At 36.4% G+C, this 14638-nt stretch overlaps 1 protein-coding gene across 1 annotated transcript in view; it reads right to left on the bottom strand.

Annotated features, from left to right (window-relative positions):
- The window catches only part of LOC111047435 (nephrin), a 535400-nt gene that overhangs the window by 57399 nt on the left and 463363 nt on the right, over window positions 1-14638 (bottom strand). The window lies entirely within an intron of this gene.

The raw sequence follows: 14638 nt of genomic DNA, 5'->3' as shown, positions 1-14638 counted from the left end.
GGCACAGATAAGGATGCGATTCAGGAGAAGAAAGGGAATGTCGGAAAAGAGGAGAATATAGAATCGGGAAATGAGAGAAGGGAAGAAAATCTCTTTCTAGTGAGTTGATATGTGTGCACATGAGTGTGAGTGTACGGCTAGAGTGTACAGGGATGGCATGCGAGTGACAAGGAGGGCCAAACACTCAATAGCAACGGAAAGGGGAGGGATAGGTGGTGTGTACGTAGGTGCCGAGAACTTAAAGGGAATGAAATGTTTGAGCGCATCTCGACCAGTCCAATATCCATAAAGTAATATGAACGCCCGCTGTTCGGCCAAAAAGAGCTCGTTTCACATCTAAACACTCCACCTTTCTGCACCAAACCATTCGCTCTCTCACTCGTTCGCCAATCTTGTCGTCATACCTTTTCACTCGCACTCTACACTAAACTCCACATCATAGCCTTACATCACATGCTTAGCCGCCAAATTCGCCACATTAGCCATTCACTCTCTCTTTCTCTCTCTTTATTTCTCTCTCCCTCGTCTCTCTCACTACCTGGAAAACAGAAGCAGTCAAACATTCCTACCGCAGCGTTTAAAAAACGACGTAGCCAGCATTCTCGCTGTACCGTTTCGCTCGCTTTTCCTAATTGAGTGATAACGTTTCAAACAGCAATTCGCAATTTGTTTTTCAATTTCCGTCGGAATTTCTTCGTTCTTCAATCTTCCTGAACAATGGTGGTAAATTAGCATAAGGGTGATGCTTGCTTCCATCAGCATTAAAATTTGATTTGCGTCATCAGTTTCTGTACAATTGTTTGCAAACAAGACAAAAGTCTTTCATGGTGATAAATATCGCCAGGAATTTCAACATGTTCATCAATTTCAACAGTTCTGATAAGTGGACCTTGATAGGATTCTGTTGCAATTAAAGTTCCCTCACGACTAGGCCTACTCTCAAATATAATTTTGTGCGTTGTATGCATCAAACGTGCTAAATTTGAAATACTTGGACTAATGAACAGTTAAAATTCAATGATGACGGAAAATTTTGAGCAGTATGCTTTCAACACATTTTGTTCAAAACATGGTTTTGTAACCCTTATCTAGGAATCTGTGGAGAATTCATTGAAATGCGCTCTGGAACGGATGATTAATCAACGATGAAATATTTCAATTTAAGTATTTTTTTCATCCCATAATCGAGAAACACAATAATAACTCCATATCTTTGCTCCATTGCTTCATATATTGTCTTTGAAGCCATCAAGCAGATTGTAGAACTGAGCATTTGTGAGATACCGTTTATTAGAGTTGAAAAGATACTATAAATTTAATATAAAGTGAATACAAGATACTTAAAAGTATAATACAATATAAATATAATAAAAAGATACAATACAGATACAATACAAAAATATATAATATAAGATACTAGATACATAAAGTGACGTTATATTTTCACTGTGTATTTTTGTCAATGGAAGTTTTCCTAAATACATTTTCTGATATTAGTATTGATGATCCACAGAATGCGTCAACCAATATCACAATAATTTATTATATTGCCTATCATTATATCAACATTTAATAATTATGACCTCTTTCCCAATGCATATAATATTGAATTGTTTGTGAACTGTTGCGAATTGTAGATTTCCAATCGTGTAGCCATCAATCCAAGTCACGATCATTATCAATAGTCGCCGTTCAACTTTGGAGACGACCACGGCTAAAAATGTATATTTTTAATGGGTAGTCGGCAACTTGTCACTGCACTGCTGGCTCGAGGCTCGGGGCTCGAGGCTGGGGGCTCGGGGCTCGGGGCTGGGGGCTGGGGCAGTCGCTGCGCTGATGGCTGTGATAATCAAGTTCCATGGTGAAATTCACTCTCAACTGTCAGCATTCCTTACACATAACATCGTTGCTTCCCATTCACCCAATGCTGCTAGTCTGAAGTGAGTCTCACTGCAGCTGCCAACAATGTTGTCAAACAGTTGGACAGCTGTAATAAATTACATCTTTGGTATTGATTCTGTGACAGTTCCTGCTTTGTATATTGATATAGTTACTCTCGGTCCGCTTGTTATCCAGACATCATTACAGATTAATAGCCTGTCAGAGTACCCAAAAATGAAGTATTTTTGGATTTTATATATTTTCATAGTGCTCAAGGTCACTAGATCTGTAATCACTAGATCTACGATGCAATTGCACCAACTTTCATTCAGTCGCGCAGAAATGGAAACAGTAGACGAAAATTTGTAAAAATCGCACAACGTATAGCACACGGCCTAGTTTCCAGCCTGGCAATTTCCAATATCATAATACAAGGCTAGCTGTGCCTTGTAAATCGTATGTTGAGCGATTTTCACCACTTTCCGCCCACTGTTTCGGTGCAAACTTCATGAAAGTGGGTGCAATGAAATCGTAGACGCTACGTTACATTATAACTCTAGTGACCTTCAGCACTATAAAATATATAAAAGTAACCAAAACTCTCTTTTTTGAGTATTTTAGGAAATCTGACTTATGCATAGGGGGTGCTGGGGTTCAAATCAATCCCAATCAAGAATAACATATTTTCAACTGGGATTGGATACTTCAAACAAGTAGCAATAATCAACAATCATAACTAATCTTCACACAAAGGTGGCTTCAATGGATAACTTGGCAAAATCTATCAAATTATTTATGAGAGAGCAAGAACTGCTTCCAGCATATGTTTGTCATGATGCGACAAACATCATTATTGTTCAAGAATAAATCATTGCACGCTTTCGAATGGTACATTTCTATCGGGTAGAGATTGTGACTTTGATATCCAGTTCACAGATATTCGTATAATTCAATTCACGAGAATTCAGAAGGAGATATTGGCTTATGAAATATGTTCATGTATAGTGATGATGTAATTGAATAGGCGATGTTATTATCAACAGTAATAAATTATTCACTAATTGCAATCGCACATCAATAAAGACAAACCAGCATCAATATTGAAACAAATACCGTATCAATTACAGAATAGATATCACTTGATGGAAGAGAAGACTGCAATCAGTATAATATGAATTGATCATGAGTTCAGTGTACCCGAGTTGGATATCACAACCAAGTAGAAATGACATATTGAATAAGCAATGAAAGCAATGAATGAATGTTGAAAAAAATTCTACAAGATGAATCTAATTATCGGAGGTGAGAGTGGAAAGTGCAATTAGCTGCTCAGCCAGAGTGAGATGAGATGAGATGAGATGGACCAACTGGACTGTGGACAACACCCTCGGCGGAAATTCAGCCGGAGAGAGCGAGGTCAGCCGTTGTCGCATCACGGCAAACATTTCAATTATTTAATCAGACAGAGCGCATACACCAAGTTTAACGAACATAATTTTCCAAATTGATTCTAGGCGAGATTGTATGTAATATCCAGGGGGCAGTGACAGAAGGTGAGGGTTGGTGGGTGAGTAAAAAGGAATGTGGGATAAGGTGTGTTTTCGGGAAAGAGAGACAGACAGTCGGTAGAGGGTTGGTAGATTGTTGGGTCAATGAGAGGGTGTTTCAGATGAACAAACTGGGAAAGATGAGGAAATGTAGTGCTACAATTCAGAATTCTGGAAGTTCAGATTGGGGGAAAGAAGATAGAATTAATGGGAAAGAGGTTGAAAAAAAACAGGTAAGAGAAGGGAGAAAAAGATAGAACACGATAAGAGGAGATGAGAGGACGTGGGAGAAGTGAGAGGAGTGGGGGGAATGGAAAACCAAGGAGAGAGAAATAGAAAGAGAGAGGAAAATTGAATAAAATATAAGACAAGTTGAATAAAAAAAGGGGAAGATGCCCTTGAAGATGTGTGTAGATGGAGGTGGAGAAGATGTGAAAAGAGGGATGAGAATGAGGAGAAGGTGCAGAAGCGAAGACGGTGGAGAAGGAAGAGAAAGAGGGAAAGGAGAAGACGGAGAAGGAAGAGGGGGAGCATAATGAGAAGTAGAAGAAGGAGAAGTATAAGGAGAAGATGAATAAAAGAGAAATAAGAAGATACGGGGAGTGTGTAGATGAAGGAGGAGCAGATTGTGATGAGAAGGGGGGAGGAAAAGGTGTAGAATGACGGAAGAATAAAAAAGAGGATAAAGAAGAAAAGGGATGACTCCAGACTGATCATAGTCGGCGACGTAGCTGAAATATCAGTAGCAATGGATGCACATCAGGATAGATTGCATAGCATTGTATGTGAGATAATAATGTACCGTTGTGAAAGGAGATATTTCAATTCCAACTCAAATTCATTGATTGAATTTGTAGAATACACATGAACAATAATTGATCACAATAAGCTGGCTACGGATATACTATTCATTCTATTGAAAGAGCAACTAATTGTAGTCATGGCGACTGTTTACATAGACAAAGGAATTTGACAATAATAGTAATCGAATCTTATAAACAATAAATCAATCAATGTTGATAAACTCAGAAAAAATATATAGTCCATTAAACTGTAGCAAAACTGTAGATGAACAGTAGTGATCCAATAAGACGCTAATTAATGAGATACAGTTTAGTCCAACTGTGACCCGTCCCTCTTTCTACTCAGCTCCGCAGAACGCCTAATAGCGTGTCCCATTTGAGTGGCAAAATTAACGAATTAGACTTGTACATTCCAAACACTCTGCATTTAAAGTTTTACAACACTTTTGGCAACCTATTCCGTTCTTCTTCAACAATTTCAACTTCTATGTTGGAAATTGTTGCCGCTATCTGCTTCTAGCCGGCCGTAATTCTCTATTATTCCTTACTTAAGGCTCGGAGTGATTCCATTCAAGATTCATCTGCGAAAGTGCCGACCTTAAAGAAGCATACGATCTCTTTCTGGGTGTAAACTTTTAGATCTACTGCTCTTCGGAAGTAATTAATCGGGAGCTCAGTTCTTCCGCGCCGCTCGTAATTGATCCTTATATCACCAGGATTTGTGGAAAACGTGCTAGAATCATCGACCCACAGCTTCCACGAATAAATGGCTGCCGCTCGCTCAGATTCATTCCTTGATTGTTTTCCGAAAATGAATTCCAACGGTTCTCATTAATATTCCCAGCTATCTTACTAACTCTTTATTCAAACTACTGAAATACTAATATACATCTCGTTTAGATAATTATTACTAATAGATGAATTTCACAAAATGCAATAGGAAATGTACCTCTATATCTGTATTGTCTTTGTTGTATTCTATTGATCGTATTGTATTTAATTATTATAATCATTAATTTATTCTTTTGGTTGATTATTTGAATATTAAAATATTATTGAGTTTATTTGGTGATCAATTATACTCTTCCAATACCAGATGTGAAAGAATTGGATATGATATTTATAGGAAATTGTATCTCCATCTCCAATAATAAAATATTATAAGTGATAAACAATCATATTAGAGAATCTCCTATATATTGAATTCGACTCAAGAACACATGACATTTATTTCCCGATATACGAGTATATCAAAATTCAAATGCTGGAGAAGTATTGATCAAGAAAAGAGTTGTAAAATCGTTTTGGAAATAGAGAGAGAATTACTGCATGTAATAAGATTTGAAATGAACCACTCACATCCAATGAACTGAAGGATTTATGAATTACTAGTCTGTCTATTCGAACTACTACCAACAACTACTTTCCACTTTGAACCGAACATATTTTCAGTTTTGTTACCAAATATTGTATCAGAGCACGTTTAATGCTCTCCAGGTTGGCACATTTGGAAAAGCACTTTTTCGAGTTTATAGAGAGTTTTAATTGCTTCCTACGGTTTTACCAAATGCCATTTGAGCGGAATAATATGAAGTTTTTTTCAAATCTATCTCCAACCCACTAACTGACGTTTGAAACAGTGACGGTTAATCGGAACTGCTCTTTTCTCATGAGACTATCCATCTTTGTCAACGCTAGCGCCGAGTTTTAAATTGTGTGACCACAATCGGCACTAAAAGCGAACCGAACAACAGATTTTCACTTTTGGTGATCATTCAGTGATTGTAGTTAGATTATACAATGATCATTCACTCTAATAAGAAACTTTAAAGTGAGAAGCAACGTTATATGTATTACCAAATGCCATTTGAGCGGAATAATATGACTTTTTTTCAAATCTCTCTCCAACCTTCTTACAAACTGCAATACAATGTAACTGTGAACAAGGCCAGATACTGTGTGATGTTTAATTCTGAAGATAGTTCTGATAAGTAACGTTTTGATATTATGACAATGCTTCAATATCGAACTATTGAAATATCTTATAGTTGATTAAAAGTCATCATATACAAAGAAAAGTGATCCAATGTTGGATCTCACGGTATTATAGATGTCAATTTACTTAATGAGGCTAAAATTCCGTGAAATCCCAGTAAGTGGAATTAAAGAGGCAAACTCCTAGTAGTTCTGGGTCCTTCTAAATACTGTACATCGTATTAAATTAATCAAACTGATGGAAGAAAACCTGGAATATTTAAAATGGACGGTGATTTTGAAATCATTAAATACTCCTTTAGAATATCAGTAGGATTACTTTCATTTCAAATAAACCTCATCCACAAAATCACGGAATATTGTATCAATGGGATGGATGATGTGTGTACTTATCTTTTAAATTGAAGCGGGGAAACGTAAATTGAACTTCGAATCTAAATATTGATTCCGATCAATTCCTAAGTACAGTAAATGTTTACAAGGGCGGTGATCAGATTAGAGAACATACATACGATTTCATAGTACATCATCTTGGAAAGTGAATAATTTAGAAAAGAGAAGAAGAATCTATTGAAAACACTCATTTCCAATCACTTTTTTCCGGTAATCATCCTTTCTACAGTATGCAGCTGTGTTTTAGTTGTAATGACTGATACATATGTTCGCGTTTAGAAAATCCATTACCAAAAGGATTAGACGGAGGAGCGCGAACATTTGCAAAGTAAACCCATTTGCAGTTGACCCCCTAACACTGTTTGCTCGGCGAATCCCAATCCAGGAAGGCCTTGCCGGAGTAGGAGGCATGAAGAGGATTAATTTATGAAGGAGCAAGCAGCAGATATTTAACCTCGTCAGATAACTTGATGGAGAGGGGGTTGGTGTGAGATGGGAAACATCAGGACACACGCACAGGCGCGTTCATCCGCGTCGTGTGATGTGATCCGTGGGAAAGAAGAGAAGGGGGAGGGGGGATTTCGAGTATAGGTAGAAAGAGCCACCTCTCCCAAGGGACACCCTCCCGGTGATGTCTCGAAAATGTGACTTCGAATTTCTACGACAAATCAAGGTGCTCTCCGAGATAGAATCAATGGACCTTTCGAAATTTCTTACGTATTTGTGCAGGAGATTTCAAATCTGCACCTCGGGCGCGTCCTAGAATCATCCCATCGCCTTTCAATCTTCAACCGGCTAAAATATTACAATCACGTAACACTCTCCATCATTGTATCTCGGAGGAGACCTTCTGTGTCGGACTCCTTCCATTTAGGCGAGTGACGTCTTCTAAGCGCCGTCTTCACAGACCCAACTTCACTCTCGTAGTCCTAGTCTGATCTTTGAGCTCCCCATTCAACATCAAAATTCAAGACCTACATTCAACAGGACTCATCAAGATAGATTTCCAAATGTTGTTACCATGGAATTAAATCTCTGTTCCTGATCCTAAAAGAAGCATGAAAACATATTTTACAAGAGATGAAACTCTGAGGCAAAATTTAGTCAACAAGTCGATTCGTTAATAATCTGATACCAAACGATAACTTTCACAAAATGCTATCAGTTTGATTATGAAATCGTTATATCCAATCATAATTGTGATCCAATTTTATGGTTCAGTTTGATTATTGATAATATGCAAATGATATTATCATTCTTATTGCACAGTTATGTATATTACTGAATATGATACCAACAACGAAGATTGCCAAATTCATGTACAATACTTATAGCCATTCCACATTAAGTCATCTATTAAAAATGATACTAACAATCAACACTACATTTTTAGAAATAATGAAAATCGAGTTAGCTGCTTTTATCCGTCTTGTGAAAGAACTCAAAGTGGAACTCGGATGAGCTGTTTAGTCATTATTGTTCATGTAAACAACTAACTATACAATTTTTAAACAGTGAGTTAATTACTTATACCCCTACTTTAATGTAACCCAAAATGAAACTGAGATGAGCTCTTTTATCTAAGCGCGAATTCATACGATACAACAATTATTACAATTTCATTCCACATCTGAGTCATTCATCAGAAAGGATACCAAAGAGAGAAGATAACGTTTTATTACAATTATTACAATTTCATTCCACATCTGAGTCATTCATCAGAAAGGATACCATAGAGAGAAGATAACGTTTTATTACAATTATTACAATTTCATTCCACATCTGATCCATTCATCAGAAAGGATACCATAGAGAGAAGTTAACGTTTTATTACAATTATTACAATTTCATTCCACATCTGAGTCATTCATCAGAAAGGATACCATAGAGAGAAGATAACAGTTGTAACAGTTGTAAGTATCAGTTGTAATAACTAACAATTCAATTTTACACATCACATATTTTTAGCAATTTTATTTTTTTTGTGTTATATTAATTCATTGTTACTGTTATTGTAATTATGGTTCTATTGTATATTGTTTTTCTCATAGTACTTTGTGTTTTGTAAATAAATGTAATTGAATTGAATTTCTCAAATAGTTAGAGAGTGAGTAAATTACTTATTTCCATTATGAAATAGAATCCATAGCGGAGCTAATATGAGCTCTGTAGCTGCCAATTTTATTCCATGTCATGTATTGAATGTTACTAACAATGCAATTTTATCAAATAGTTGGAGGGTGCGCCAATTACTTATGTGTCTGTTGTAATAGAACTCATAGTGGATCTAAGATGAGCTTTAAAGCCCAAGCGCACGATGTGCAACGGATAATTTGCAGCTTTGACGCGCTCCGACAAGGAAGGCACGATGAAGCCTCTTTACTGTATTAAAAGACCCATTTTATTAGTCTGCAAATGTGACCTAAAGCCAGGTCTTCTACCTCTATTGTGCTCAATGCTTTTGAAGTGCGACTACTCCACACTTAGGCTAGCGCTCGTATATTAAAAGTGAGAATAAAAAGGTGACATCCTTTGAAGAACACGGAAAATTTCAAAAAAATCTGTCTCGCACTTTCAGGAAATAGTCTGTCCTGAAAAACACAAAAAAGAAACAAATTTGAGCACGCTCTGGAGAGTTTAGAATGAGATGGTCTCAAGGGCCTCTTCGATTATCAGTCATCCAATTACGTAGAGAAAGACAGAAATAGTGAACAATACAAAATTCAGGCATCACGGATGAACTACAATTTTGAGATGTATTGCATTTCTTCACTGAAATGTGACCTCATACATATCATTGCTACTTGATCGAAATTGAATAGATATTCAAGCAGGACGTTGGTACTGTAAGCAGACAAGAGAGGTAAAAACTATTCTATTTTTCTATAAGGTTTTATTTCATTCTCATTTTCAAATTATAATTCATTCAAAATTCAACTTTATTTCTCTATCTAAGTTACAATTAAATTTTTATTTAGTGTAAGTATGAGTCATATAACCTATAATTCAGCACATGACTTTTGAAAATGATGGTATTATTAGAACTATATTACTGATGAAATTCAATGTTATAAGAAAAATAACATTTTCCGACAGTTACCTTGAAAAGTTACCATTTCTGCACTGATTACAGAACGCAAAGAATCACTTTTCCGCTCTAGTGCGGGAAAAATTTTTTCTGCACTCCAGATTTGCAACATAGCAACGCAAAATAGTTGGTGGGTTATATGGAGGATTAGTGCACGAAAACAAAAATTAAGTTGGTAACAATGACAGTGGTATAGTGTTGTGGTGCACGTTATAATAATATTGCGGACAACGAGGACAGCCACCACATGAGTGACAGCCGCCCCTTCATTCATTTACTACATTTACTACTACATTATTCAATTTTATTTATTAATAATAAAATTACACAGAAAAACATTTGATGGATTTCATGGAATTTTACCCTTAATTACCCACTTTTCATATTCAATGGTAACTGTAGGAAAAATTTAATGTAAAATACGTGCGCAAAGTTCCTCTGCTGCACTCAAGAAACCATTCCGCCCTAGCCTACGGCTCGGGCGTAAACGTTTCTTTCGGTGCAGCAAACTGTTACTTTGCGCACTAGTTGCACAAATAACTATATTAGACAGGTCACTCGATCTTATTATTATTAGTTTGGTGAGAAGCATTCAATGAGAAGTAGTGTCGTTATTCATGAGTAATGCGAACAACATTAATATGAAATGAATCTCAATATAGTTTGACAATGATTGTTTTATTTATACTCTATTTGCAAAAAATGCATTAGGCCTACTTTAGCAAAGGCTAGTGAGAGGCATTGGATGAGAAGTATTCTTGCTACCCATGAAGGATGCTAACAGAATTAAATGGATCTCACTATAGTTATACAATGATTGTTTCATTAATGCGCTATTTGCAAAAATATATTATTCCAGCTAAGAGATGTAGGAGCTAGGATGAGGTGGAAAAGGGATGTTGGGGGATTGTTGCTCCATGGTGATGAAGGGGAGGAGAAGGGAGGTAGTGTGGAGTCTGCGCAGAAGCCACCATCAGATGATAGGATCGATCTGGCCACAACAGTGGATTCTGACTGTATTATGGAGGCTGTGTACTGCTCCTAGCCAGGTAACAGCTCTAATGAATAGAGGTGAGAAAGGATAGAAGAGGAAGAATTAAAAGGGGAATCAAGAGACAGAGACAGGATTACAAATGGATCGAGAGGAGAAAACAGTGAGTGTTGCCGTGGATGTGAAGAGTGAGAAGTCACTGAAACGAGAAAGATTTAGTAGTTTTATAAAGTCGGCCAATGAATAGACTACTGGGTTCACAGTTACATCGGCTCATGTCTCTCTCTACCTACTCCTGAAAAGCACCAACGGATAATCTCTCACACATTGATCGTCCAAATAGTGTTTACTTAACCTCCGGGAAGATTACTAGCTTAATCCGGGACATATAACAGTACCCCTAGAATCGATTACAAAGAAAACCTCAATCCACAAAGCAACACGATAACAATTATTAGCCCCCACTTATTTTCCTGTAAGTTGTAAGCTGTGCTCGGGTTAACAGGGTGAACTGTCCTCAATCGATTGATGGCGTCTGCACTGGATAACTGAGTTCCATCTATCAGGCAAATCACACCAATCTATCAGGGCTTTTCTAGCTGGGAGGATCCGGATGGGACCAATGTTGACATGACAATCCGATCATTCTAATCCTGACACGACAAACAATACTCACATTGGGAAAAGAGCTGATATAAGAAGAAATACAAAAATGCTTAGAAATCTTTCCATAAGTATTATTTCCAAATAAAATCAGTAGGAGGAGAACAATGAGAGGGTAATAACGTCATCCAAAGCACATGTTAAACATAACTTCTCTTCAGGAGAAACTTTTAAAGCTTGATGGGATGGTATAATAATTTATTATGTAATTGAATTAAAAATACCTACATCATAAGGTTCTACAAAGAGAGAGTAGTTAAGAAACGTTAGGGCTCCTGACATCAGCACAATTTGTAAGAATGTAATTCTTCCTTTCTTGAGGAATAATATATTAAAATGTCTTGAGAAGGATGCAGAAGATTCTATTTGTATTTACAAATCTTATGTATGCTGCTCTTTGTTCAATGATAAGAATAATAGATTTTTGTGAATTTGATCTCAATAACATTTCATCAGATAGATCAGATTGGAAACAAGATTCATATGGCTGTCAGAGAATATTACTCCTGGGAAAGCTGCTCAACTTCACAATCAAATGTTATCAGCAGACACGAAAATCACAGCGAAGATGATGATAATGTTTTCAAGAAAGCATATTGCAGAGAACAAAGGACGTTATCTCAGTTCTCATGAATTGAATACGGAAGTTTCATTGTGGAGAATGAGGGAGCATATTAATGTGACAGAATGCACGAATATAGAGACTAATAAAGTGCAAGGTAAAGAAGCCTTTGAGACATCATCAAGTACATAGAATGCGAGCAAAATGTAAATTGAGTGAGATAAAAGCAGCTCAGGAAGGAAAATGCCATCCTAACACCACCATTATTCGCTCCAGTAAAATGCAGTGACTAGAATGCAATGTGAGAGTAGCTACAGAATAATTTGAATTCCTGAGTGAAATCAATTACAGTAATTACAGTACACAGTGACATCGAATAGATAGTATATTTCAAGATATTGGAAAATTATGAATTCTTGAGCAATACTCTAGATGTAGAACAGGATAATCGACATAAATCACTGAATAATGCATTCATTATACATGTATGATGAATTTACTTCGTACGAGATATTATCTGGAGTGCATTCTATGTATAGTTATTCCAAGTCAAAAAATGATTAAAAGGCTGTGCAAAGGCTAAAAATAAACTTTCTACTTGTGATATTTTTCCAAGTTTTTCGATTTATATATCATCAAGCTATCAAAATGAAAAAGTTTTCTCGGGAAAACATTTTTTCCGATCATTACTTTTTGAGATATGAGCTCCTGATGTTTTTTTTGGGACAGAACATTTCAAATTCGGTAAGATATAAATCCATTAGATTCAGAGAATGGATTCTTCATGGTATTGTTGATCTAGTAAAACCAAAATTTTCTGAAAATATCAATTTTTGAAAAAGTTATTCATTTACAAAAAAAAAACTCAACTAAAAGTTATTTTTAGTAAATTGAATAACTATCTTAAAAATTGGTATTTTGAGAATTCTTTACTGGATCAATAATACCATGAAGAATCTATCCTCTAAATCCAATGAGACTGACATCATCTAGTTTTGAAGATTTCAGTGACGTGTAAGTTCAGTAATGTTCAACAAACGTTTCAAATCGAACGAAGTTTCAAATTTCCTACTTCATCATTTTAACATTAAAATTCATTGAGCTCCAGAAATTTCCCTAAATTCAAATTCAAAATAAAACAAATTAGTAGAAAAAAAGTGACAAGGAACATCAGTGTATGGACAAAAAGATTGAAATCGGAATATAGTGTTTGTATTGTTCATGAATATATGGAGGAGGCACGCATTGAATTCAAACCAGGATCAGATACTGATGAATAATAAGCTTAACGAGGATATTTCCAATATCCAATAACCCGTTCCTGAAAGCTAGCGTGCATTGTTGGACATTATTAGCTGCATTTCACGATAGAATTATTTTCATAAATAACAGACTCTCCTCTCTCTAATTGAGAAAAATCCATTTCCCGCTCAGGCTCATGCAGAATGTAATAAATGAATGGAGCACCGGGCGGCCATCTTTTTTATTTGAACTCGAGGTCATCGATTCAATAAGGAGTTTCCAATTTCAAACGGAATTTAATCGGATTTATCGATATGTTAGACTATGAAAGAATAAACTCTACTCTTAAAATTGTTGATAGTGCTTTCAAATATTATTCATCTCCAAAAAATTAATGAGCTGTATTGAATGATGAGTATCATTGGATATGATTTTTTCTGTAACAAAAATCTATAGAAACATCGTGGAAAATGTACTATAAAGCCGCGTCCAGACTATGCCGATCGACAAAGTCAATCCACACGTGTCGATCGACACGTTCGATATTTGACTTGCTACATACCTCCGTAAATGTGGACTAGTCGAGCGACACACGCCGGTGGAAGTGAATTTGAATTAAAGTTAATGAATAAATGAGTCACTCGTAGGACGCTGCAGTGGCGGCTGCTGCAATTATCATTGCAGTTACAGAAAGTCATCATGATCGCCGTCGTCACCGCCAAAGGAGATTTTGGGTAAGGCCCAGCCTTGTCCGAGGCAGAAGAAAGTATAGTACTGAAGAATTTATGAAGGATTTATTGCATAATGATGTTGAAGATTTGAATTTGGAATACAGATGTGACGTAGTAGGCATCCAGAACTTTTTTAGAATGAATAATTCTGATTTTGAAAATATATTAAATAAAATTGCACCAGTAATCATCAAACAAGGCACAAAATTCAGACCAGCCATTTCAGTGAGCCAGCGCCTTGCAGTAACTCTGCGTTTTTTGGCAACAGGAGATTCTTACGTATCATTGGGCCTCTTTAAAATTTCAAAGCAAGCAATATTTACATAATAATATTATAAACTTAAAATAATGTTCAATAAAATAAATATTGGAAGAACAGTGTGAAATGCTGCGCAATCTCGTTCAACACGTCCACACTACTGATTTCTATTCGACTTCCTCGATCTGAACCGACTTGATTCGGGTTGAATTCGGTTCGGGCCGACAAAGCCGGGCGACATGTCACCACTTGTTCAACAGTGTCGATCGACCGTGTCGATCGACTCCATTCGGGATAGTGTGGACGCGGCTTATCATCCGTTGAACTGCAAATACCGTAAAAATCCATTCGCAGCTGGAGTAATTTTATCATTAGCTGGAGCAGTGGAGCAGTTTGACCAAGATAGTATTTTCATGAAATAAAGGATCTTAAATAATAATTGTTTCAAATGTTGTATTTTCTCTGAAACTCGAGCAATATTGA

This window comes from Nilaparvata lugens, chromosome 3, assembly GCF_014356525.2.
Source record: "Nilaparvata lugens isolate BPH chromosome 3, ASM1435652v1, whole genome shotgun sequence".
In the NCBI taxonomy this organism is placed as follows: domain Eukaryota; kingdom Metazoa; phylum Arthropoda; class Insecta; order Hemiptera; family Delphacidae; genus Nilaparvata; species Nilaparvata lugens.
Note: the sequence above shows the minus strand (reverse complement) of the source record. Positions and strands in the feature narration are given on the sequence as shown.